This window comes from Dipodomys spectabilis, unplaced genomic scaffold (genome assembly GCF_019054845.1).
Source record: "Dipodomys spectabilis isolate Male_0828 unplaced genomic scaffold, ASM1905484v1 ptg000581l, whole genome shotgun sequence".
NCBI classification, from domain to species: Eukaryota; Metazoa; Chordata; class Mammalia; order Rodentia; family Heteromyidae; genus Dipodomys; species Dipodomys spectabilis.
In genome coordinates, this window is record NW_024871258.1 from 1,297,668 (window position 1) to 1,304,122 (window position 6,455).

The following is a 6,455-nucleotide window of genomic DNA, read 5'->3' on the forward strand; positions in this document are numbered from 1 at the left end:
ATTTCTTAATTATTCTATAGAGAGTTGGTATAATATGAATTTCCTGCCATTCAATAATAAGTTATATTCAAGTCTATAGGAATAATTGGAAAAGTCATGGAATATCTTGCTTGAGTTAGCTCATATTAAGATTGATTCAATTTCTCAAAATCACTGTTGACATAAAATACATGAAATTCAATTTTTCTCTGAAATGACTTGGTACTCCAACCTGAGAAATACATGACCATTAACTACGATTTCTGTATACTCAAAAATGTATGAATCTGCATTTTGGGTAAAATGTAGAGAAAATCATGTAACTCCTGTAGATAATAATCAAAGTTAATGACAAATTGCTTCATTCATCCTGACAGAGCCTATTGATTTTATCTTACATTAGAAATTTGATTAATAATCCCTTTGTCGCTTTTGAATAATAGAGTATTTCAATTTGCCCAGATTCTGTCATTTAAACCTTCAAGTGTATATTTTTTTCATAAAAATGAAAAGTATTTTTCCACAGTGCAGGTTCAGATTTAACAACTAAATAAATATCTAAATGTTAATTTATTAAATTGAGCCTCTAGAATTCAAATCATAAATTTATTTTATTCTTAGATATATTATATCTATGCTGAATATGAGTGTCTCAAGCTTGTAATCCTTACTACACAGGAAGCTGGGGTCCAAAGCCAGCTTTGGCAAGAAAGTTTGTGAGACACATCTCAATCACACACACACACACACACACACACACACACACACACACACACACACACAGCTAGAAGTGGAGTTGTGGATCAAACCTTAGGACACTATCCTTGAGTGAAAAAAACTAAGGCATAGACCTTGAGTTCAAATCACAAGAATAACACCCACCCACATGCACACACATGGACATTATGTCTAAATTCTTATTTTAGTTTGAAGAAATAAACAATATCATGAATAGTAATATTTGTTTCATATCCTGCAACTTTTGTGAAGTGGTTTTGAGTACAATTTGCTTTAAGATATAACATGTCATTAAAATTAATATTAATCTAGTTAATATTTATAATTGCATATAAAACATTGGTATTTTATGTATACACTTAAGAAATATTATGAGTAAAAGAAAGAAAGGAAGAATAGAAGAAAAGAAAGAAAGAAAGAGAAAGAAAGAAAGAAAGGAGGAAAGAAGGAAAGAAAAAAGAAGAGAGTAAAAGAGAGAGGTAGGGATGGAGGGAAGGAGGGAGGAAGGAAAGACGGAAGGAAGGAAGGAAGGAAGGAAGGAAGGAAGGAAGGAAGTGACAAAAACACTTTAATTTATAAAATCTGTTATTTAGCCCAACATAAACTTCATGTAAGTTAACCCTTTTGTAAACAAGGTTCCAATTGTCACTTCTCTGCATGTTCTCCATGCATGAATGAAACCAACAAAGGAAGGATCAGATATAACCAGACGAATCTGTTTGCATCTCTAGTAAATATGTAAACAAATCTTTTTCTCATTTTCTATACATCATCAAATAAGTATTTGCAAACTATTTACATTGTTATAAATATTCTGAAAATTGATGTAACCAAAGGATGTCAATATATTATATAATGTGAACACTAGAATTTATAATGATATTAATGTTACAGTCTTCATATTATATTAATTATAAAAATTATATGTTTTACCAGAGAAATTAGCATCCTCTAATTTTGGTGTCTGTGGGAGTCTTAATAGCAGACAGCAATTAAAATCTAAGGAGATATGTATTTCTGAAAGCAGTTAACTCATTGGAGATTGTTCAAATATATCAGAAGGGCCTTAGAAAGGCTTAACATGTTTACATGATTACCTATGATGTGATTCAACAGCGTTAAAACAATCATACTTCACTTTGTCATCACTACAATTATTCCCATTGTAAGTAGAATCATTCACATAATTTACACGATATATGTTTGTCCTTAAGTTATTATTTTCTATGACATAATATCCAAATGATACACTTCACTGAGTTAAAGAAAAAGTTGCAAAATGTATTGGACACTCTAACTCCTTCCAATTACACATATTGAAATTCTATTCCACTTTCTGGTGACATTAGAATCAGCCTTTCAGAGATGACCCTGCAATAATGATCCTGATAAAAGAAGCCCAATATAACTAGTCTGCCATGTGAATGTCCAGCAAACAGATTATAATTAACCAGAAAGTAGACCGCCATAAGACAAAGATTTGCTTTGAATAACCATTTTTATAATCAATGTTCAAGCTTCTAGAGTACGGGTAATATAGTCCTGATGTTTTTAATGCACTTATTTGAAATATTTTCTTAGAACAGCCCAATAGCGGACAAAAAGCAAAGTGGAATTGATTTAAATTTCAAATTTTTGAAAAAAAACTATTCATAATGTTTTATTATTTGACCTTTATTCTCCAAACCTCCAGGTTGCAAATATTATTAAATGAGAATTGAATTGAGGTTCAATGCTCTATTCAACTACCATAATTAACCTTTTGAATGTTTTTATTATCTTTACGTATTTGTACAAAGGAGTTGCCATTCACTGAAACAGTGTATGGATACAGTGCATCTTGATTAATGTCACCCCTTCCCACATTCTCATCCACCCCTCCCATTCAACCCAGTCCTTACTTAACTCAATATTATGTTATGTATCGAATTACTTGCCATGTAACAAAACATTTTATGTATACAATACACCTGGAATTGTATTACCACTTCAACATCTTCACCCCCATTTCACACTACACATTGCTTTGTATATATCAATTCTGGGAAGTATACAATGGATTCTTGCCTGTATTCTATAGTTTTCAATTTCCTACCCCTCTCACCTTACCCCCCACTGTCCTCTCTTGTAGTACACATTGACTGGTATTTATTTTGTTGGGTTTTGACTTAATCTTTTAAGAGAACTATACTATTTTCACTTTCCATGGACTCTGACACTTCAGATAATTAATTTACCTCCTTGCATATCACCCAGTGTATTTACTTTTACATTAATAGGCACCTTCTGTCTACCAAACATAAAGAAAATCATACAACCTAACTTTCTCTGGGTCCAGTTAATTTTACTTAATATGACTATTTCTAAGTCTTTCATTTTCCTTAAGCATGGTGCAATAGGGCCTGGGAAGGTGGCTCAGTGGTAGAGCGCTTGCCTTGCATGCAAGAGGCCCTGGGTTCGATTTCTCAGCACAACCTAAGCAAAGAGAAAGAATCCGGAAGTGGCACTGTGGCTCTAGTGGTAGAGAACTAGCCTTGCATGCATGAGGCCCTGGGTTCGATTTCTCAGCACCACCTAAGCAAAAAGAAAGAATCCGGAAGTGGCACTGTGGCTCTAGTGGTAGAGCACTAGCCTTGAGGTGAAGAGCTGAGGGACAGCACTAGAGCCCCAGAGCTCAGGCCCCACGACTGGATCCCCCGCCCCCAAAAAAGAATGGTGCAATATGATTCTTTCTGATTGATTAATAAAATTTGATTATGTATGTATATATACATACATACTTGTAAATAGAGATCAATGAAATTATATATATATAATTCATATACACGAGCACACAATTCTTGATCGCTTTTGTCAGTGAGAGGCATCTGGGCTGATTCCATATGTTGGCTACAGAAAATAATGCAACAATGAACATGATTGTGCTGGCAGCTTCAGTGTGGCCTTGTTTCTGCTCTATTGGATAAATGCCCATAAGTGGAATTGCTGGATCACAGGGAGCTCTCTATTCAGTTTTGTGAGCAACCTCCATCGTGTTTTCCATAGTCGTTGAACAAGATTACATTTCCACCAACAATGAAATAGAGTTTCCTTTGGACCACATCCCTATCAGTATCTGTGATTGTTCGTTTTTTCATAATGACATTGTAACAGGGGTGAAAAGAATCTCAGTGTTGTTTGGAATTGCATTTCTTTCATGGAGACAGGTATGTCTATTTGTCATTGTTACTTTTCTTCTAAGAAGTTCTCTTTAAGTCATTATCCCATATATTAATTGGGCTCTTGTTTATTTGAGAGTTTATTTGATCTGTAAATATGGGTTAGTTATGTAAATCCTTGTCTAATGCTTAGTTAGTAAAAATCTTCTTCCTTTCTGTTCTCTTTCTATATACCCTGCTAACTTTTTCCTTTGCCATGAAGAAACTCTTTAGTATAATGCAACTCTATTCACCCAGAAAAAAAATGATATTACACCATTCATAAGGAAATGGAAAGACTTGGAACAAACCTATATTAAGGGAAGAAAGTAATACTCAAAGAAATATAGGTTGCCCGATTTCCCTCAATTCTTGTATTAGAATGTGCCTCTAATTCTACACCTTGACACACTTGGATGATAAAAGAGAAAATATTACATTTGGATATGATAAATTACATGGGATTCTATACATTTATACAGTGAGATCAAAGGAGGATGCACTTTGGAGAGGATCACAAAGGCTCAATAGCTATATGAATATTATCATATAATATAATGTTCATCAAATTGATCTCCAAGAAATGATAATGACAGTTTTTTTTATTATTTTGCTTTTTCCATCTGAATTCGGATGCTGTAATTTTGTTTTAATTTCTGCACCTTTGGTCTTATATGTAAGTTTAGAAAGGGCAAGGGGAAACACAGAAATGGTGGGAAAGGGTGAACAAATGTGGCAGTTCCATACAATAGACATTACCTTGTAAATGAACTATACAATTTATGGGGGAGGGAGGTTGAAAGAGAAAAACTGGGAGAACATGAGGGAAGAGGTGACACTGTTGAAAAAGAAATGTGCTCATCATCTGACTTATGTAATTGGATTCCTTCTGTACATCATCTTTACAAATTAAAAATGGACCTCATAAACAGGCGAGAATAGTTATATTAATATTAGATAAGATTGGCTTTAAATTAAAATTGGTATAAAAGTAAAAAGAGACTAAAAAGAACATTAAATGTTGGTAAAGGAAAGTCTGAATCAGGTGGATATAACAATGCTAAATATCAATGCCCTGAATCCTAGATCTCTCAAATTCATCAGACAAATACTACTTGCCATAAAAATATGCATACATCCAATCACATTGTTGGTTGCTTGAACACATCATTCTTACCTCTGGACAGGCCATCCAGGTCAAAATCTCGAAAAAAAATCACAACCAAATACCTAGTTTGATAAGCTATACCTAAGAGCCCATGGAACGTTTTCCAAAATAGATCATATCTTAGATCAGAAAGAAAATCTGTGAAAATTCAAAAATAAAAATGAAATTACCGGGGCTGGGAAGGTGGCTCAGTGGTAGAGCACTTGCCTTGCATGCTCGAGGCTCTGGGTTCAATTCCTCAGCACCACATAAGCAGAAAGAAAAAAGCCGAAAGTGGCGCTGTGGCTCAAGTGGTAGAGCGCTAGCCGTGAGCTGAAGAGCTGAGGGACAGCGCCCAGGCCCAGAGTTCAGGCCCCACGACCGGACCAAAAAAAAAAAAAAAAAATGAAATTACCTCTTGTATCCTGTCAGACCACAATGGGACCAAATTAGATCTCAACATCAAAAGGCATCACAAAAAGTTCTGAAACTCACAGAGACTGAATAACACATTGCTAAATCATCAGTGAGTCACAGAAGACATATGGAGGGAAGTTCCAAAGTTTATGTAATTCAGTGGAAGTGAACAGACAAAATACTACCTCCTCTGGGACACAAGAACACAGGCAATACTCAGGAAAATTTATAGCTTTGAGTATGTACATCAACAAATTAGAACAATTTTAAATCAGCACTAATAATGCACCACTATGTCCTTGAAAAACAGGAACAAGCCAATTCAAAAACTGGTAGATAGAAATTATACAAATTAGATTAAAGAAATAAATGAATCAGAGCCTCAGAAAAACATACAATCATAATTGACTTTTATCTACTAGTACCTCAAAAATTCGCCCAATAAATGTAAATGTAGCTATTTTCAGAGATAGACTCAACCAGCTCAAACCAGTGAACAAAACATACTTGTAAGATTCTAAGGAACAATGTTTTGTTTGCCTTTTTAAAATAAATTTACTCTGTTATTAAGTTGATTTATAGAGTTATTACAATTACATGAGTAAGGTAATGAGTACATTTCCTTTTATGAAATGTCTTCAATTCCCTCATATTTTCCCATTCCCTCCTTTCTTTCCCCACCCATGTGTTAAATAGTCCACTTCTATCAATGTTCAAGGAAATCCACTGCTTCATTTTTTCACCCTTTCCCTAAAGCTCTTTGCCCACCCACACCTTCCTGAAGACGTAGAATGAATATACCATGCATAAGGTAAAGAAGACAGAATCATCACAAACTATAAATTAACAACAACATACACTAACCAAAAAATGGAGTATTCTGTTTCCATACCTCATAGTTTGTTTCAGGATGTTTATCATGTTATATAAATGTAATTGTTTTTATCATAAAGTCAATTCAGGGATTAAGGTGTGAT

The 6,455-nt window shown here is 34.2% G+C and overlaps 1 non-coding gene across 1 annotated transcript; it reads left to right on the forward strand.

Annotated features, from left to right (window-relative positions):
• Positions 1 to 3,117: 3,117 nt before the first annotated feature.
• Positions 3,118 to 3,199, forward strand: Trnaa-ugc. Its single transcript has one exon. It is a non-coding gene; the product is annotated as a tRNA-Ala (tRNA).
• The last annotated feature ends 3,256 nt before the right edge of the window (positions 3,200 to 6,455 follow it).